Here is a 21,820-nt window from a genome sequence, read left to right as displayed (position 1 = left end):
CAGATCTGCGCGCACAATAACTGTGAGTGAAATTGCAGCCCCTAAAGGAGAAATCTTTGTACTGCACTTCCAGGAACTTGCACAGCTTTGATAATCTCCTTGGGTCGGATATTTTGCAGTCCAACCCAGTGAAGGAGTAGTGGTGGCAGAGATACCACACCCTAGTCACAGCTCCCTGTGGGAAAACACCCAGCCCAGCACCCCCACAGTCTTGTGTAGCCTCGATTAACTTCCTGGGTATGAGACTTTGTGATACAACCCAGTAAAGGAGTAGTGGCGGCTGAGATTACCACAGACTTGAGATACAGAGCACCCTAAGTGAAGTCGTAGTGACCCTGGGAAGGCACAAACTTCTGAAATCATGGGAAAGAGGAACAACAATAGAGCAATGAATGCCCATAACCTCATATTATCAGAACCTGATAACACAGAAATTCAGAGATCACCAGAAAATCAAATGAGGAATATAACTATAGAAATAATACAGGACTTTTGAAAAGAATTTAGAGTCTGAAAGAAATAAAGGAAGCGATCATTGAGGTAAAGGCCTCAATTCAAAGTATAAACAATCAATTAGATAGCATGGAGAATAGAATCTCACTCCTAGAAGATGATCACTCAAAAACAAATGCATAATTTCTAACTTAGAAAAAAAATCAGACAGCAGGAATCTGACATTGAAGAAATATGGGCCTATTTTAAGAGACCTAACCTAAGAATAATTGGAATAGAGGAGGGAAAAGAAGGTGAAACCAAAGGGATCAATAATATCTTCAAAGAAATAATAGCAGAAAAATTTCCAAACATAGAGCAAGAGGTCAATACACAGGTCCAGGAAACTTATAGAACTCCCTTTAGACAGGATCGGAGAAGAGGATCTCCACGCCACATAATTGTCAAAATGACCAATGTGGAAGCCAAGCAGAGAATCTTAAAGGCAACAAAAACAAAGGGCCAAGTGACATTCAGAGGCAAACCAATTAGAATCACTCCAGATTTCCTGAACCAAGTCATGAAAGCCAGAAGGGCTTGGAGTAACATATTCCAAACTCTGAAAGAAAACAACTTCCAGCCAAAAATTTCCTACCCAGAAAAACTTTCTATCAAATTAGATGAAGAAATAAGAAGCTTCCATGACAGACAGATTCTCAAGGAATTTATGTCTTCAAAACCAGTACTAGAGAAAATATTCAAAGAGATTAACTACAAAGAAGAAATAGGTAATACACACCAGAACCAGAGAAACAAGATTCTCCATCCAGCAGACAACTAAGCAAAGAAGAATATATTCATGTGTTTATAGGTTAAAATCTTTGGATACTCAACGCTGGGCATGGTGGCACACGCTTGTAATCCCCGCACTTGGGAGGCGGAGACAGGAGGATCATGCTGGTTTGGAGCCAGCTTCTCTGGCTTAAGAGTTCCTGTTTCTAAATAAAAAAAATATAAAATAGGTCTGGGAGTGTAGCCTGGAGGTATAAGGGCTTCCAGGAACCCCAGTACCACCAAAAAAAAAAAAAAATCTTTGGAGATTCATTACTTATTTCAGTCTTTTACCTATTTCTAAATTGTATTGTTTGCTTTTATTGTTGCTAATATTTAGGATCTCTATTTGGAATATTAATATACCTTCAGATATAGCATTTGGAAATATTTTATCCCATTCTATCAGTAACTTTTAGCTCTCTTTACATTGTCTTTGGATGCACAATATTTTTTTCTTTTTTGTTTTTTCTTTTCTTTCTTTCTTTCTTTCTTTCTTTTTTTTTTTTTTTTTGGTGGTACTGGGGGTGGAACCCAGAGGCTTTCTACCTCCGGGCTATACTCCCAGACCTTTTTTATATTTTATTAGGAAAAAGGGGCTCACTAAGTTGCTGAAAGCCTCACTAAGTAGCTGAGGCTGGCTTCGAACTTGTGCGATCCTCCTGTTTCAGCCTCCCAAGCGCGGGGATTACAAGCGTGCACCACCATACCCAGCTTATTTTTTTATTTTTTAGGAAGTTTGTTTATTCTTTTGTTGCCTGTGCCTTTGAAATCATATCCAAGAAATCACTGCAAATTTTAATGTTGTGAAGTGTTATGACCCAGGTTTTCTTCTAAAAGTTTATAGTCTTAAGATTTACATTTAGGTTTTTTATCTAGTTTGAGTTAATATTTGTATATGGTGTTAGGTAAGGGTCCAATTTTATTCTTTCTCATGTAATTATTATTTTTCAACAATATTTAGTGAAAAGATTATTATTTCCTTCACCAAATGTTCTTGAAAACTTTGTCAAAATAACTTGACCCTATATGGAAGAATCTATTTCTAGGCTTTTTATTTTACTCCACTGGTTTATATATCTGCATTTATAGCAGTACTACACTGTTTCAATTATTGTAGCTCTATAAGGTTTGAAATCAGAAAATGTACAACTCCTCCTAGTTTTGTTCTTTTTCAAGATTGTTTTGGGTATTTAGAGTTCATATTTCATGTTAGGATAGATTTTTTTTTCTGGAAAAAAAATAAATGTGCAATAGTTTTACCTTAAAAAAAAAAAGAAAAAATATCCTCTGGTAAGAAAGAAAGCAAAAAGAAATACTGAAATGTTATCTCTAAGTGATCAAAAGTTTGATATCAGACAAATGAATTTGTTATGTGAGATTATCATTGTTAATTTTGGATATATTGCTATAATATTAGATGTCAAACACTAAGCTAAGCATGGGAAGGAGGGATGGAAGGGAATGGGGTGGGGGCTGGGTAGGGGCTAACTGGGCAATATGTGGATGTATGTCTACATAAGTTTTTATTCCATTATGATGTATAAATACAGTGTACCAGTAAAAAATAAAAAAAACAAAAAACAAAATAAAGAATAAAAAGTAGGGGTGGGAGGTTAGCTCAGAGGAAGAATACTCCTTGGTTCTATTCCCAGTTCAGCCAAAAAATAAAAAACAAAGAGAGAGAATTAAAAAATAGGGCTGAGGCTGTAGCTTGAAGGTAGAATGACCCTGGCTTCAATCCCCAGTACAAAAAGAAGAAGAAGAAAAAAGGAAATGCTCATCAGAAGAGATTGCAGAGACTAGTGAGAAGAGAGACTAGAAAAGGAAAGAGTAACATGTCAGGACAATCAGATAAAAACACCTGATGCAAAAAATCCACCTACCATTGCTGATGTGGAAGCAAGATAAACACATCCCAAATCATCTATATAATTATGTCCTTCTGGAGCACATATTCTTAATTATATATTTAAACATTTCAGTGACTATCCAAAAGTGACTGTGATGGGGTTTGGAGAAACTTACTTTAATCTTCCAAAGCCTACATTTAGCCATCAACAATACACATTATTTTCTCAGAATCTGACTTTTTTTTATTATGGGGATTTATATTTTGTTTATAGTAAAATATACCAGATGTTAGAAAGCTAAAATTTGTGAGTCAAATCCAGTCCTCTGCCTGTGTTTATAAGTCAAGTTTTATTGGAACATATCCATGACTATTCATTTGCTTATCACCTATAGTTTTGTACATACTAAATATTAATAGTTGTGACAGAGACCAAACACTTGCACCACCTAAAATATTTACTGTTTGGATTTTTACAGAAAATGTTTGCCAATCTCTGAACTATATCAATAAACAAAATGTACCATAATATTAATAACTAAAGCTGGACACAGTGGCACATACTTATAATCTTAATACTTGGAAAGCTGAGACAGGAAGATCACAGGTTCAAGGACAGCCTCAACAATTTAGTGAGGCTCTCAGTAACCTAGTGAGAAACAAGAGTAACATCACGTAAAAGAGTAGAGACTCTAGTGTAGAGATAGAGGGAGATTAGAGGAGGAAGGAGGAGGCATGGACACTTAAAGAATATAATAGCTACTGGGCGTGGTGGCGCACGCTTGTAATCCCCGCGCTGGAGAGGCAGAGACAGGAGGATCGCGCAGGTTCGAAGCTAGCCATGCTGGCTTAAGAGACCCTGTTTCCAAAAAAAAAAAATTATAAAAATAGATCTGGGAGTGTAGCCTGGAGGTCGAAGGGTTTCCAGGAACCCTAGTACCACCAAAAGAAAAAAAAATCAGTAAAACAATTTCTGTTTTCTCTGTAGTCTTATTAATACTTTAGTCTTTCTTTTACATGTTTCAAATCAAATGAGCCCTTTGGAGACATATTAAAGGATTTTAAATAGAGATTATAAAATTAATCATTGGTTCTCACTAGTATAATACCATGTATTATTCATTTCAGACATGCTGACCATAATTGTGTGTGTCCAGGAATATTTTATGATTTCAGATTCACAGTGCTGCTTTTCTTGGCCAAAATCAGTTTACATTTTGTAATGGGTATGCAAGAAATAGAACCTTGTCTATTGTTCTAAAACTCAACTTCTACCTCAGACCTGTTTGACCAGCATTGTGGAAACAAGGCTTTCCTCCTTTTTCTGCAGTTTCATCTAAACCCTCTGATCTTTGGCAATACCAGAAAGTTGGGGCTTGACCTCTATGCTGCCTGAGGAGGATTGACAAGCTTTCCTTCTCTCATCTGCCTGTTCCCTTCAGGTCTAGTGCATTGGTCCACTCTGTTGTGAATGGGTCAGGGCAATTCTGCTGCTGCTTCCATTGCTGTGCTTGGGGTTGGGAAGAACTGTCACTCTCTGTGGCCACATCACCTAGACTCCTATGTAGACATTTCCTCTCTGGGGTTTTGCAACTTTCCCACCAAGTGGGCTCAAGCCTCCTCTGGTCTCAGAGCATCAGGTGTTAATGTGTTTTCTCCTACACTGTCCACAGGACAACCTCATCTCCCTCCATCTCTCTTTTCTCCCCTCACCCAGTCCATCAGCTTGAATCATGGTATTTTGCCTTAGTCTTAGAAAGATGGAGGCAGGAAGTATTGATGGGCAAAGGGATAATGAGGATATTATTCTGCTACACTGTAAAGATTTCATTTAGGCTTTTGTTAGCCAGCTTTCTGTTACTGAAAAATGATACCTTAGATAATCAACTTACAAGGAAGAAAGGTTTATTTTCACTCAGTTCTGGCATTTTCAGCCTCTGACTGATTGACCACTGTGGGCCTGTGAGGCACAGTACATCAGGGCAGGAGAGACTGATTGACTACTGTGGGCCTGTGAGGCACAGTACATCAGGGAAGGAGAAGGTTGTGGCCCAGAAGGGAAGAGAGAGAAAGAGGGGCAGAAGAAACTGAGGTCCCACAATTTCCTCTGAGGGCACACCTCATTGACCAACAACCATCTGCTAGGCCACACCTCTTAAAGTTTCCATCACCTTCCACCGGCTTTATTCTAGGGAACAAGCTTTTTAACACATGAGCTTTGGGGGAATATTTTAGACTCAAAATATAGCAGTTTTTGTTCTGGGAACTACTGGATGGTCCTCTTCTCTTTCTACATCTGGCCCAAGTAAATCAGTCCCGTTAGATCATATAAAGAAAAATTGACTAAAAATATTCTATCTGGTCTGCATTTAGTTTCCCAGCAGGCTTTATTTGCTTAAGTTAAGTCTTCTTACTATACCACTTCACAGGTTTAGGAGGGGCAGGGTGTTGGCAAGCCAAATCAGAGGGCAGTAGATTCTGTTCTCTGGTCAGAAGAAAAAGAGTCTATCCTAGTTCGTGGAAAAGAGACCATTTCACCCCCACCCTAGATTGGATGGAGTCCACCCATATTATTACAGGTGGATCTTCTTCATCTGGTCGACCCACTCAGGTTCACACGCTAAGCTCCTCTGGAAGCACCCACAAGAAACTCCAAATAATGTATTAGGAGGTTTCTAAGCATTGCTTAATCCAGTGAAGTTGACATGTAAAATTAACTATCACATATTTCAAATTTAGAAAGATATTTACTAAATAACTTAAAGTCACTAGTATAGCAGAGAATCTCATGGTAACTGGGAGGAAGTGATTTTATTTCTTGCCATGAGTAGCTTTGTACTTAGGAACCCTAAATTTTGGCTCCCAGCTCCAAAGATATTCTAAAAGTAGTAAACTTCTGATAAAGTGTTGCTGGTATCTTTATTACTTTATTCTAAAAAATTTAAAGCCATGGCTTTAAGCTAGTCTATTTATTTATTTATTTATTTAGTTAGTTAGTTCTGGGGATCAAACCCAGTGGCATTCTATCTCTGAACTACAGCCCCCCAGGATTGAACTTGGGGATATTCTCTCTCTGAGCCACACCTACCTCCAGCCCTATTTTATGTTTTATTTTGAAATAGGGTCTCTCTAAATTACAGAGGGACTTGGTAAGCTGCTGAGCCTGGCTTAGAACTTATGATTGTCCTTTTTCAGTCCCCCAAGTACTGGGCTTACAATTATGTGTCACCATGCCTGGCTTCTCCCAGCCCTTTATATTTTTAAATTTTTATATTTTGTGGTATAGAGATTGAACCCAGGGGCATTCTACCTCTGAGCTACACTCCTAGCCTTATTTTTAAAAAATATCTAATATCTCTCTCTCTTTCTTTCTCTTTCTCTCTCTCTCTCTCTCTCTCTCTCTCTCTCTCTCTCTCTCTCTCTCCTCTCTTTCTTTGATGAAATCACATGAGAAACAGATACTTCATTAGAGAATATTAGAATATTATCAGACACAGCACAGAAGGATTTAGTTCCCCCTTGAACTTCAGATAATTGAAAAATGTAAAAACAGAAAAAGAATAGTCAGATTTGATGAAATAGTGGATCTTCAGATTGTAGAAGTTCCCTTGATTCTGAGCAGGATAAGTAAAACTTGATGCATACTGGAGTTATTTGTTTTGTTGATTTAGATGTTCATAAATTGAATATTCTTAAAAGGGCCACCATATACGGAGTGCTTCTGGAAGGACTTGGGAATACCTCTGGTCTGACAAAGAGTGACAGAGACACTGGGCAAGGACTCAGGCACTGAAGCTCTTTACTCTGAAGAATCCCCACAAACCTTGCACCTCTGGCTTGGTAGCCCACCACATGTCTTCTTCCCTGATCAGCGCCTGCTAGATTAACAGATGGTGGGTTGGCATAGATGGAAAGGTTAGAGACCTGAAAATGAGTATTTGATGAGATCACATGTCTCAGCTGACAAGACAGCTGGCTGACACCGATGGGTCACCATCAGGAGGGGATGTCTTATCACTACTGCCATCCACTGGCTGCCTGAACCAGTCTACCAGGTTAACAGAGGCAGTTGCTGAAACAGAAATGTGCCAGGGGAGATCCCCTGCCAGCACTTTCCTCAAGAGGAGAGCACATTTAGCAAGGAGAAAGGACTCAGCACCATGCAGACTGTGCAGAGGTAGTGAAGTAGAGGCAGTGTGGCTTGTCATTTGTTCTCCCATTCATCTTTCAAAATTGGCTATAAAATCTCCTCTTCAACCTCTCTGCCACCCCCATCCCAGTCTCAACTGTGCCCTTTCTTCAGTGGACCTTTGTATGTCCATATAGTATCCGTATAGACAAAGAGATTGAGTGACTCAGTGTGTGTGTGTGTGTGTGTGTGTGTGTGTGTATGTGTGTGTGTGTGTGTTTGTTTACTGGGGATTGAACCCAGGGGCATTCTACCTCTTTTCTTTTTAAGCAAAATATTTTATTTATTGTATAAGTTTGGAAAACAGCACAAAAATTCAGCAACATTTTAAACATGTAAAAATGTCAAATGTTAAACAGTACTGTATATAATATATTATATATAAATATGTATTTAATATAATATATAAGCACATATTATATTAAATATAATTTAATATAATTAAATTATAATATAAATATAATTATAATTAAATTATAATATAATATAATTATAATTATAATTAAATTATAATATAAGTATAATTTAATATAATTATATTAAATAGAAATATATATTTAATATATAAAGTATATAATATTATATATACATATTTTTTGGAGGGTGGTACTGGGGGTGGAATGTAGGGGCTTTTCTACCTCCGGGCTATACTCCCAGACCTATTTTATACTTTATTTGGAAACAGGATTGCACTAAGTTGCTGAGAGCCTCACTAAGTAGCTGAGGCTGGCTTTGAACCTGTGTCATCCTCCTGTCTCAGCCTCCCAAGCTCTGGGATTATAGCCCCACCACGCCTGGCTATATATTTTTTAACATCACTAGAGATAATGAGAACACAGTTAAGATTTTCAAAGCTAACAAAATAAGGGTGATTGGTTTCTGAACATATACCACAAAACACACATAAAAACAATATAATTTATCTTTACAATATAGCCAAGCAATAGAAAAGAAGGATGTTGATGACGAACTCACAAGCACATGTGATGACTACAAAGGCCTCACATGTGGAAATGCTGCATCTTGTACCTGAAATGCCGTGTGCAGACCCACCAGTCACCAGGCCCCACTGAGGGCCGGGGTCATCTGAGAATAACAACACTCAAGTAAAACTCCATGCAGCAATTTCTAGATCATAACAATGCATTCCAGTCTGAGTTGAGACTTCATTGTTGGCAGTATAAAATTTCTGACCAGTATCAAAATTTGGCAAAACACAAATTGAAGGCATTTTCTATGTATGCAGATGTTAAAGGGGGCATTGATGAATGTGGAAGATAATCTTTGATTTCATAATAAATTTCTGCTGAGCTTTGTTACACTCAGCAGCTCAACTATAGGCAAGAGAACATAGCCCACTCTCTAGATCCTAGAGCCTCACCAAGTAAATACAGGATCTGACTCTTAGGAAAAAATGACCTACATGAACAGATCTGAGACAGCTGGTGTGGAAAGGAGCAACTGGAAACTCACTCGTTCCTGACACTCAGCCGCTTGTTCTGAAGGACGGTGAACAAACTGGTGGTACGTAGTAGTAAATGAACTTTTTTGGAATCAGTATCAGTCCCCCAAACCTTAAATTATAACTTTAATCTTCATTAAAATGCATCCTTTTTGTGCTATATGAACACAATTATAAGTAGGCTAAAGAAAGCTAAGTGCATTCAGCTTATATTTCTATATGTACTGGGTAGCAGCTTATATTTCTTTTATTTGCTTGTACTTCTGTGTGGAGCACTTTGTGTGTGTGTGTGTGTGTGTGTGTGTGTGTGTGTGTGTGTGTGTGTTATTGAAGATGGAACCCAGGGGCATTCGACCTCTGAGCTACACCTCCTGCCTATTTTTTATTCTTTATTTTTTTGAAACAGGATCTCACTAAGTTGCAGAGGGCCTCACTAAGTAGCCGAGGCTGTCCGTGAACCATGATTCTCTAGTCTCAGCTTCCTGAATGTTGGGATTACAAGTGTGTGCCACCACGCCCAGCTGTTTGGGGCACTTTGATTGAAGAGAAATTTGTTTCAGCCAGGCGTGGTGTTGCATGCTTGTAATCCCAGCATTTGGGAGGCTGAGACAGGTGGATCACCATTCACAGACAGCCTTAGTTGTCTTAGTGAGGCCTTTTGCAACTCAAACTCAGTATGACCCTGTTTCAAAATAAAGAATAAAAAATAGGGATGGGGGTGTAGCTCATAGATAGAATGCCCCTGGGTTCCATCCTCAGTACTGAAAGGAGGAGGAGGAAGAGGAGGAGGAGGAGGAGGAGGAGGAGGAGGAGGAGGAGGAGGAGGAGGAGGAGGAGGAGGAGGAGGAGGAAAGAAATTCATTTCACGCTAACACATTCCTTAGCATTGGTCCACACTTGAATCCCCCCCCCCCGCCTTTTTTTTTTGGTTGTACTGGGGTTGCTGGAAACCCTTCTACCTCCGGGCTACATTCCCAGACCTATTTTTATATTTTTATTTGGAAACAGGATCTCTTAAGCCAGCAAGGCTGGCTTCGAACCTGCGCGATCCTCCTGTCTCCACCTCCCAAGTGCGGGGATTACAAGCGTGCGCCACCATGCCCAGCTTTGAATTCCCTTTTTGCACATGCTGATCTGCATGAGAACATAACTTATGAGGGCCTCTTTTAGGTCATGGTTCTTTTGTTCTTTGAATCATGCTCATGCATTTTTTCACAAATTCTCTGCCTTTCAAATCTTTAGACTTTAGCTGTTGTTCTCTTTTATTTGTTCTTCTAGCACCTTTCCCTGGTTTCTCTCTGTTCTGGAGTTTCTTGACCAAAGAGCTTGGTAGTCATTCCCTTCAAAGAGAATGTCCTCACAGTCCCAGTTGCCAGTATCTCACATTGCTGCTTCTTGGATGCTATGTCCTGCACAGCCATCTCCAAGTCACATCGTATAAGGTTGAGTTTCCAAAATGAAAGCATATTGTTTGCCAGGACACGGGGTTATATTAATGTGTAACAAGTTGATTCATGGCACTGGAATTTTATTCTACTCTGTTCTGGCTTTTTTCTTTATTTTTTCCCCCTGTCTTTTGTAAAGGAAATTAACTCATCTTAGGAAGGATCCTTTAGTTAGAAAATAATTGTTTTATAAAATGTCGCTGCTTCATCCATATTTTTGTCTTATTCTTCCAACCGGTATATACAACTTTCAAAGCTCTTGTATTTGGAAGGCTGAAAGGGCCCGGACTTTGAATTAGTGTCCTGGTTTCGCTGTTGTTTTTTTTTAAACTAGAGTTATATAAAGCTTGTGGATTAAACAGAATAAATTTCTAAATTAACAAAGTTGCTGCACACCACCCTCAGTGCTTCTGCATAAAAAGATATTCCTTTAGTTGATCTGTATAATGTTCTTCATATTCCAAAATATCATCAGTGGAAGAAGCATACACATCCATTTGATAACCAGCACTCTGCAGTTCATCACCTATTTCTTTTCTTTCCCGTGTACTTTATATATGCCATAGAGTTGATCTGCTGCTCTCCCTCTGACTGAAAGGAGATGTGAGATGACAGACTGTAGCTTATCACTGTAGTGTTTTAGTTCAGTAAATCTCTTGTCTCTTTACTCTGACTGTTGCATTAAGCACTTGTAACCTGGAGTCTGTCTGTAGCTGAAACCCAGTTTCATTCACAGTCTCCTTCCAGTTACCTTCCTGCATTAAAAACAAAGAGAAGATTTTGTCTCTACAAAGGACAGGATGTGAAACAACTCTTAAGAGAAAGTTTTCTAAACCAATCTGTTGCCTCTCCACAAAATCTGGATCCATATTGTCAGCAGAGAGTTTATGCCAAACAAATTCTGCCTGTTTTTCTGGTAGAGGTGGCACAACAATATGTGGGTAGTTAACTAAAAGTTTCTCAGCAGCTCAAACTCACTGTATCACCTCCACAGTGAGTCTGCTAGGGCACTCTGACCGTCGGCATGATCAAATGACCTTGTTTCAATGCAGGGTATGTTTCTTGCATATTCATGACATTTCTTTCACTTCACTTTTCTGCCTTGGAAACACTGATTTCCATCTTCTTCAACAAAAAATTGTTTTCTGTCATCGCATCCACCTTGGAGCCCTCTTCCCAGGCTCCCTCCACATCCTGGCTGGCCGCTGCTTCCAGCCTGGCATCTGGGTGGCCCAGCGGCTCCAGAGGGGTGAGCTGCAGTTGCCTCTTGGCATCCAAAGGTGCCTGCTCCACTGGGGACTTCTATTTCTGAGCTACACCCCCAGCTCTATTTTATTTTTATTTGGGAATAGGGTCTTGCTAAGTTGCTGAGGCCTTTCTGACTTGCTGAGGCTGGCCTCGAACTTCAAGCCTTATGTTTCAGTCTCCCAAGTACTGAGATTATAGATGTGCACCACCACATATAGCTCCTTTTTAATTTTTTATTTTGAAAAGTGGTCTCACTAAGTTGCTGAAGTTCTTAATAAATTGGTGAGGCTGGCCTTGAACCTGCAATCCTGCTGTCTCAGCCTCCCAAATATTGAGATTACAGGCATGTGCAGTGCTGTGACTCAATCTTGAGGAAGTGACTATGTGTGTCTTTGGCTCCAGGGCTAGCAGAGGACAGGAACCAGAGCAAGTTTTTAGGAAGGGGATGTCCAGAGGAACAAGGCTGCCACATCCCTCAGTCTAACCACTGCCTCCTGTGTGTCATTGGGTCAAATGCACTAACAGAAACTGCTGCACAACAGCGTTGGTGCTAAGCAGGCACGTCTTGTCCACTTACTAAGAAAACCAGTCTATCACAATTCAGTAAGAAATAATCAAACAGGCCTCTCTCTCTCTCTCTCTCTCTCTCTCTCTCTCTCTCTCTCTCTCTTCCCCTTTCTCCTCCTCCCCTCCTCTTTCACCTCCTTCTTCTTTCAGTTCTGGGGATTCAAGCTAGGGCCTCACACATGCTAGGCAAGCACTCTACCATTGAGCAACATCCAGCCATTTTTATTTTATTTTATGACACTGTTTGACTATGTTACTGAGGCCAGCCTTGAACTTGTGATCCTCCTGCCTCAGCCTCCTGAGTAATTGGGATTAATAGTATGTGCCACCATGCCTGGTTCTAATAGTTTTCGTGACATGGCATAGATAAGAGTCGACTGAAAGTTTTGTGCCTCATTTGAATATTTTGGCATCATTTAGACTGTAATTTTATCTGCTTTCCATATATATATACATATATATATATATATATATATATATATATATATATATTCATTCTGTGGGATATATCTTTTTTGGCCAATTCTGCAGGAAAGAGATTCATTTTGAAATCTAGACATCTATTTTTAAATGCTATATGGCTATATTATTACTATTTTTTACCAAGGATTTAAACATTTATTTTAGCTATTAACTTAGTTATTATTCCTTAAGGCTTTCTGTGAGTGGTAGTAGAACCCAAGAGGGCCATACTGTTTTAACAGAGAGAAATAATATCCATATGAAGTAAACTACCATGTAGATAGATGCCAGACTTAGTAAAAGTAATTCTTATCAGAAGTCCAGATTTTGAATTGGAAAAGGCATTGTTAGAAGCATAATTCAGCATGCTACAGTGCTGAAATCAGAAGCAGGGAAAGAAATTCATAAAAAATCCATTTATAAGTTCAGTGAGGATTCTTTTGTAAGCAGCAACTTTTCTCCTCAATTGGTTCAGACTCACAGCTCCAGCTGCAGAGACAGTTCTGCTCTAGAAATCACCAACATTACTCCAATCTATTAATGCCTCAGAGGGCACAGAACTGGATCATTAATGCAGCTCTTGGTCTAATATTCCTGCCAAGAAGAACCTATAGAACTCCAAGAACCAAAACTGTTGCTGTAAAATTAGAAGATGACAAGGAAAAAGCCAAGAAACAGATTAAATGTCTTTCTATGTTTGGTGAAGTGATAGGTACAATTTCTGCTTCTAGGAGTTTCCACTGTGAGAGGACACAGGCCTGGGGGATGGGGTGCCTACAGTGTGCACAGTCATGGAGTAAATGCTGTCTTTGAACAGATATTCCGTAAGTAAAAGACTATATTAAGATGCTAAAAGGCTTATTTGAAATAAGAACTTAGATTAGTTAGCTCATGGTTTAAAGCCACTGGGAAAAGATCACAAACTAAAACTGATGGAGGAACTGTGTTTGGATTTGGGGAAAGAGCGGCTTTATATATATGGTTCTCAAAGTGATCTTTAGAGCTATCTAGGAAACTTTTTTAAAAAAATTTTTATTGGTGTATTATATTCATACATCATATTGGTCTAGGAACCTTTTAAAACACAAATTCTCAGGCCCACCCCCAAGTTTTCTGAATTTGGATGGAAGAATAGAGTCCAGGAATCCTAAATTTGGGATCAGCGAATGAACTCTGGGGAAAGAAGTGCTCAGCATCCTGGTTATTTCTGATAACCTCAAGTTGAATCTGATTAAGTGTGTGTGTGACCACCCAATTGAAAGCCAGCAGTAGTTGGTGGAACCAGTTGAGCAGGCTGGTGTAGGCCTTGGAGCTTCTGATTCACTGAGAGATAGCCCTTGCCTTGGATACTATGTGTGGTAATTGTACTTTTATGCTCAAAGGCCTCAATGTCTCTAAGACTCACTTGATTATCTCTGTAACTGAGGGATGGCCTGCAGACAATGTCCCCAGAGAGCACCTGGCTGGCCTGGTATTAGTACTCTTCATCTTCTAAGTGTAGCAATTGAGGGAACACAGGAGCATTTGAAACAACTGGATAACAAGGCTGAGATTCCTGTTTGATAATTTTACTTGAAAACAGGAAGAAATAGCATAGTTTATTATTATAAGAAATTTTAACTAATAATAGTTGGTATTTATGGATTGTTTGTTTCATGTCTGGCACTTTTATTCTAAAACCAGTCCTATGAGAAAATCATGGGAGGTGGGAACTATTATAATCCCTTTTTGTTGTTGTTTTGGTGCTGGAAATTGAACCCAGAGCCATGTGTATGCTAGGCAAGATAATCTTTGTTATACAGAAGAAGAAACACCAAGAAACGAGAAAGTTAATTAACTAGGCAAAGAAGTATTGAAGAGGAGTGAGAAGTGTGAAGAGGAAGAGCATTCCTGGTAGAAGGCACATCATGTGCAGAACCCTGAGGCAGAGGGAGCACAGTGAACAGCAGGAAAAGAAGCACCAGTGTAGCTGGTGGGTCACTGAGAAGGAAATCAAGGGTCACCCTATCATGCAGGTTCTTACGGACCACAGTGATTTGGGCTGTTATCCTAAGGGCAATGGGAAGCAATTTAATTTTTGTTTCTAATTTAACTTTAATTATGGAATTTAAAGAATATACATAAAAATAGAAGAAGATGCTAATCAGCCTCTGTGTATGTAACTCAGTTTCAACAGTTAACCATTACAGTGATCTAAGCAGGAAAGTGATATGATTAGCTTTGTTACAGAGATAAACCCTCTGGCTTCTGAGAAGGAGGGACTTGAGGGAGCAGAGTGGAGGTGGAGGGAAGTGTCAAGGGCTACTGCAGTGGTCCAGGTGAGACTGACCACCATGGCAAGAACCTGATGGGAAAAAAAAAGGTGGATTCCCAAGAATTGGACTAAGAGGGGTCTTGGTTTGACCTCTTTTAGAAGGGACAAAGATCTGAGTGCAAGCAGTTTATTTGCCAGACCAGAAAATAATGTTGGGGAAGTGGGAAAGAACAATAGGAAATGGAAGCCAGGCCTTCTCAAGTCAGTGTGGGCAGGATCACTGCATAATACACAGGATACAGTGTGTAATGAAAGTTGGAGGTCTCTTGCTTAGATGTTAAGAATTTCAAAATGACCACAGCAGAGCGTACAGCTCAGCATGGGGTGCTTCTGAGCACAGGGCCTGTGAAGCTGCATGCGTCACATGACACATGGGTTTTGCTACTGGGCTATTGGAGCTCAGTCCTGCAGGAAACTGGGCAAAACCATGCAAAGGACATGTCTTGAAGGGAGTGATCCATCATTGCCCAAAGGCTGCTCCTGGAGATCTGACTTCTTGACACTTCCAGCCTTGCTGAGGAAGGATGGCTCTCCCTGGCTTCCTTAGGCATGACCGTTGACCTGATCAGTCTCATGTGACATGGGCCTGGTGCCATGAGCCTCTGCCATAGGAACAAGTTGCAGGAAGCATGGGAAGGGAAGGAGGAGGGTACAGATAGGAGAAGTCCATAAGTATGGTTTCCATATGTGGAGTTTGACTTTGCTAGGTGGAGAAGTAGAGATCTGGGTCTCAGCTCAGGGACAATGTCTGGCTGTGGGGGAGAGAGGAGGGCAGTGAGCGTGAGATGCTGGTGTCCACTGCCCATGGCTGGGGCCAAGCTGCTGGCTGCCACTCAGGGCTTTAATTAACTTCAGCAGAAAGCTGCTTCTCAGGCTCTGTGAGTTCAGTGGACACCTGGCCCTTACAACTCTAGGCTCATGCCATCACTTAGAGGGAGGAAGGCTGGAGTCAACTCCCTCCTTGGGTTCCTCCATAAATGGCCTTCTGACACAAAGTCACCCCAATCCTGCCCTGCCCTGCCCTGCCTTGGTAGGAACGGAGAACAGATGTTCTAAAGGTACCAGTGTTTGACTGACCTCCACCACCTCCCTAAACACACTGGCCCCCATCCCAGGTAGAGGCCAAAGGAGAGAGAAAGGGAGGTTCTAAAATCACCTGTGCAAACATTGTAATTGTTTTTCTGTTCTTATCTCTGGTTTTTGTCTCATGAGTTTTCTCCTTGCAAATAAAATCCTAACTTTACCAGTGGTTATTAAGACAATGAATTTCCCCTCAAATAAAGACCAGTTAAATGCCTACAATTTTAGACCCTAATTACCAGTAGCAGTTAAAGTAGCCAAAACTTAGTAAATGGGCATTCGGATGACATGGGTGTTCTTATATACGTCAGTGTCTATTTAAAGGGGGCCTAGGCTTCATTAAGTACTCCTGGAAGTTACTTTCTTTCTTATCATTAAAGTCAGCCTGAGTTTCCAAACAAAGAGGAGGATAACTACCTTGGACCTGCTGGGCTAGGTTGCCCTAGGCTCCTTGGTCCAGCAATTGCTTCCTTTTGTTCTTTTTCATCAAAATGAAAACCAAAGAAGTCACATGGCACTGTGCTCTTAGAGAAATTTTTCTAGGGGTCCCTGAAGGCAATGGGTTTCATGAGCCCCTACAGATGTCCCTGCATGGGGATGGCCAGAGAGCAACTTTGCATTTTTGTGGCCTTACTTCAAGTCTCCTTGGGCTTTTTTTTTTTTTAACTTTCTTGCATTTATAAAGAATGTACACAAAGGAAGCCAGATAGAATGGCACACACTTATAATCCCAGGACTGGGGAGACAAAGACAGCAGGATTGCAAGTTTGAGGCTAGCCTCAGCAACTTAGTGAGACCCTGTTTCAAATTTTAAAAAAGAGGGAGGAGGGGAGTTGGGATGTGGCTCAGAGATAGTGTGGCCCTGGGTTCAATCCTTAGTACAACCACAAAAATGTACACGTAAGAAACCAAGTCATAGCCTAGGTTGAAGTAATCTGAAACAGAGTGTATGTCTACATTACTCTAAAATGCTTAGATGGAAGCTGGATGTGGTGGTGCATGCCTGTCCGAGTGCTTGGGAGGCTGAGGAAGGAGGATTTCAGGTTTGAGGACAGCCTTAACAAGTAGTGAGACTCTCATCAACCTAACCCTGTTTTAAAATAAAAATAAAATAGGGCTAGGGGTATAGTTTGGGGGTAAATGCCTTTGAGTTCAATCTCTAGTACAAAAAAAAGTTTAGATGGAAAGTGGAAGAATGCAGATGAACATGTTGTATTTGTTACTGTGGAAAATGAAACATCGAGACTGTTAATTATAATTTCATGGTCATTGTACTCTGAACCATATTTAATATTGAACATCATGAATGCCAGCCCAAAACAGCCAACATTCAGTGGGGGCATGCACTGAGCGCAGCCCAGGTGTCCTGCTCCCTCTTCAAAGACATGCCCATTTTTGGTGTGTCTTGCTGGAAAGAGGAGGTAAAGGCTGCTGGTGAGAAAGCGGTGTTGGGGGACTGGTGTCTGCCATGAATTCAGTTTCTGGAGGCTGTGCACTCCCAGGGTAGGCCTGTTGCAACTGGATATCCTCTGGATACTGGATCAGGAGAACACAGACACCAAGGACTTGGAATCTGAAGATGGATAATCTATGATATAAAAAATGACAGCCCAAATTGGTTCCAAGTACAAGGATGTATCACAGTGGTGCTGGCACTGATTGCTGCACACAGCTTCATGCTTTAAATGTTTTCCAGCCAAATAAAGAGGTCTAATAGCCATCATACTCTTGTCCAGTATAATTGCCATAAATCATTATAAATAGGGTCTAATATTGCTAGGGACATCGATGCATAGCCATGGCTATGGGGAAATAGTGCCAAGAGATTGTTTTACTGAGGGAATGTGATATCATATCACCTTCACAGCTTGTACTTTGCTGTGATGTACTGAATGAATGAAATCTCCCCAAAATGTTATGAGGTTGTTGTTACATGTGCCATCAAATGTAGGAAAGAACTGGAATGCAGTACCATTCTGGGAGAAAAACCAGTGATGATGCCTATCTCAGCAAGCACTTTGTGAGCAATAATAATAAAGGCAAGTGCTAACATTTATTGGACATTTACTATGGGCCAGGTCCCATTCGAGGTACTTTATCAAACACCTTATAATGTAGGCTTGCTTATTTTCCCCACCTAAAGCATGGAGAAGTTGTAGAACTGTCTCAACACACAGCATGGAAGTAGCACCAGCAGGCTAAAAAGAGTTGGTATTTGTTTTTCTTTTTTTTGTACTGAGGATTGAACTCATTGGAGTTCTACTCTGAGCTACATCTCCACTCTTTTTATTTTTTATTTTGAAACAGGGCCTTGTAATGTTGCTGAGGCTGGCCTCCAGACTGAGCCTCGAGACATGCTCCATGGTGCCTGGCCAGAATTTTCCTCCATCTCTTTCATGCCAATTATTGATATCTTCTAGGTGCCTTAGAGGAAGGAGGCTCAACTTCTTCAGGAAGACTGTTTCACATGCTGGGCATGTCTGAAGACACTGGAGTTGGCCCCTCGTGGTTGGAGAGGTGAGAAAGGCTACGGGAGATGCACTTGATCAGATCCTTGGGGAACAGTAGATGTAGATATAACTTCCACATTATTATGTGAAGTTTGTAGTCCTGCTCTCCTCTCTGCCTGAGAGCTAGATTTAGACCTCACTCTCTGCCTGTTCCAGGCTCCCTGAAGATCTGCATACCCAGTTCTCCCTGTCTCACTTTCCACTGTGCCCACAGAGGTACCCAGTGCCTCTCATCCCACTCAGCAGGAGTTGCCAGAAAACAAAAACAGAGGACATTGATCACATTCAAATTTCAAATAAACCATAAAAAATACTAGTAGAAAGCATATGCCATGCAATATTTGGGACATAATGAGAGTAAAAAAATTATTTGTTGTCTAAATGAATGTCAAATTTAACTGGTGTCTCAGTCCTCTGGGTGACCTTACTCAGGCCCTCCAGTGAGCTTTCTCCATTCATCTAAAATTCATTTGTGCATTCTTCAGAAATGGCCTGAGCATCCGCTGTGAACAGAGTTTGTGCCAGAGTCTCTGTGCCAGATCTCCCCTGAAAGCACCCCCTTCAGTAGGAGAGAGGGGGCACACCCCTTAGCAACACTGGTCCAAGCACGGAGTTGTCAAGGACCACCAAGGATTCAGGTCGATGGAGGCTAGGGTGAAAGGCTTCAGGATGAGTTGGGAGTGGGACCTCGAGGGGGGATGTACCTAATGGCCAGGGTTAACCCCAGGTAGAAAAATGGCGTGGGGCAGAGCTGGGTGAGCTGTAACCCCTCAGGTACAAAGACTTGGCCAGCAACTTCCACCAGCACAATTCTAGAAAAGTTCCCAAGCAGAAATAAACTGTTTCCAAGTCTGGCCGCCAGAGGGCAGGATGGTTTGTGAAATAATTTTCCTCCATGGCCAGGAGGAAACAATGTTCCTTGTTGGTGAGAGGTTCCATTGGTACCAAGTAAAAGAGGAGACAAAATCTTGGGCATGTCCACCCCTCTCTAATAGCAGAGAGTCTCAATAAAACTCCTTAAGAGAGCAGGGAATGGTGGCACACACCTGTAATCCCAGCATTTGGGAAACTGAGACAGGAGGATCAGTTTGCAGCCAGCCTCAGCTACTTAGTGAGGCCCTTTGCAACTCAGTGAGACCCTGTTTCAAAATAAAGAATAAAAAAATAGAGATTGAGGTGTCGCTCGGAGGTAGAATTCCCCTAAGTTCTATCCCCAGTACAGAAAAAAAAAAAAAAGAAAGAAAAAAAAAAAAAAACTTCCTAAGAACAGAACTGCACCTCTTTGGGTCAAAGATGTCTCCCCAACACCTCCTACAAGACCTCTCACTCAAAGCGCTCTCAGTAACAAAGAGCAGAGAGGAAGAAAGGGAGAGGCCAGCCCAAGGCTCAACACACAGTCATTTGATACAATGCTTGTTGTAAAAAGAAAGCATGGCCCCTAGGAAGGAAATTGTTTATTGCCCTTCCTTCCCTTCCCTTCCCTTCCCTTCCTTTCCTTCTTTCCTTCCTTCCTTGCTTCCTTTCTTCCTCCCTCCCTTCCTTCCTTCCTTCCTTCCTTTCTTCCTCCCTTCCTTCCTTCCTTTATTTTATTGGTGCAATGTAATTATACGTCACAGTGATATTTAAAGTGATCAAATATAAATGAAAGCCTTTTCTTTCCAAACATTTGGAATATTGATTTATGTTTAGTACAGAATAAAATAGGGGAAGACGAAGTGTTGGGGGACAGGAAGGAAGGAGGCCACTTTAGGAAGAGAGTGGATGGTGAGGGAGGTGAAGAAATAATATCGTGAATTCCAAATGTACTGTGTGGCTTTGGAAAGATTGCATACCCTTTTTGAGCTTCAGTTTCCACATCAGAAAAATAAGAGTACACTTTTTACTTTAAGGTCAAATGAGAAGATAGATGTGATTGTGTGGTAGTGCTCTGTAAGTAGAAAGTGTGTGCAAAATGAGAAGCTGTTGTCAGTGTCATGGACACTCTGTTTTCTTCCCTTACAAAAATCAAGGGGGGCAATATATGTTGAATGATATCAAGGAAAGAAGAAAGGAAAGAAGGCTGAGAGGGAGGAGGGAAGAGAAAACACTTGATGTGATTCACTATCCTCTTCTCTCTTCTCCCCTTATTAAACATTCTACAGACCCTTGGTCTTTAATTTTTTTTTTCAGGCAAGGGGGTAACTCATTGCTCAACAAGCACCTGCCAAGCCCCAGGCTCTGCTCTCCCAGGTGGCTGTGTTCTTGGGAAGCCACTGTCCTGAGGACTTTGAGATTCCTTCATGTGTCTACACCATTCCAAAGTTGATAAAGCATTTTTTAAACCGAAGTTTTCTGATTTGTTCTCTAGGTGACCTCAGGACCTCAGGCAGGTGCAGACACAGGATTAATGTAAATTTTCTCCATTTTAGAAACAGCAAAATTCAGAGATACCAAGTGTTGTCCAAGGAGACTTTGGGATGAGGGGTCAGCATGGCCTCTTTCCAAACAAGTGCTTCATGTAGGGATTTGGAAATCATAGAAAGCTGAGCATGGTGGTGCATACCTGTAATCCCAGTACTTGGGATGCTGAGACAGGAGTGTAGGTTTAAGGCCAGCCTCAGCACCTAGTGAGACCCTCAGCAACTTAGCAAGATCAGTTCCCAAAATAATAATGATAAGTTTTTAAAAGGGTTGGGGGGGAAAGGGGGACTTTATAGTTCATGAGCAGAATGGCCCTGAGTTCACTCCCAGAATAGGGAAAAAAAGAGATAGAGACAGAGATAGATAAAAGAAAGGTATAACAGGAAGGAAGAAATTATCTTGTTTGCCCAATAAATGAAGGCTCTACATAACACATCTTGACCACAGAAGGCCATATGGATATTTTTGTGGCTTGCTTTTTTTTCTTCTTGACACTGGGGATCAAACCCAAGGTCTCACACATACTACTGAGCTATACCCCAGCCCAGCTTGTAATGTTTTTGAGATGATAGTCATGGCTCTCAACATTCCCAGCCCTCTAAGCATTGGACCTCTGCCAGGCCTTCCACACAGATCATCACTTAATTCTCATAACATGACAATGAGATAGAAGCTCGGGGAGGTTCCATGACCTAGTCAATGTCACACAGCTGGTGTGTGGTGCTGGGCTCTGAGCCCACGGGTCTGCATCCAGAACCTGCCCAGCCCATGAAGTAGTTCTTGAGTGTTTGTGGAAAGGCTGATATATTCTCATCCTGCCAAGTCGCCTGCACTGATTTGGTTCTCTTTTGCGACCAGCCAGTTTACAGATGCATAGCTTTGTACACACCAAATGGAGAAAGAAGAAAGAGAAATAAGGCTCCTCAGGGATTGTTGATTAGTTAGTAAAAAGAGGAGTTTCTGTGTAAGTTAAAAAAAAATTTTGTACTGGTATGGAGGTGGATACCTGTGGCCTCAAACTTAGCAAA

General features: G+C 40.9%; 1 pseudogene across 1 annotated transcript in view; it reads right to left on the bottom strand.

The window, feature by feature from the left end:
• LOC308268401 (sorting nexin-4-like) overlaps window positions 1–21,820 on the bottom strand; it is a 43,500-nt pseudogene that overhangs the window by 13,266 nt on the left and 8,414 nt on the right. The window contains exons 2-4 of the transcript in view: window positions 10,593–11,495; window positions 9,868–10,211; window positions 6,939–6,990 (exon numbers count right to left, since the gene is read on the bottom strand). The product of the transcript in view is annotated as a sorting nexin-4-like (transcript). The remainder of the gene's footprint in view (window positions 1–6,938; window positions 6,991–9,867; window positions 10,212–10,592; window positions 11,496–21,820) is intronic.

Source organism: Muscardinus avellanarius (genome assembly GCF_963383645.1).
Source record: "Muscardinus avellanarius genome assembly, chromosome: 10".
In the NCBI taxonomy this organism is placed as follows: Eukaryota; Metazoa; Chordata; class Mammalia; order Rodentia; family Gliridae; genus Muscardinus; species Muscardinus avellanarius.
This window is presented reverse-complemented; position numbering and strand designations above follow the sequence as displayed.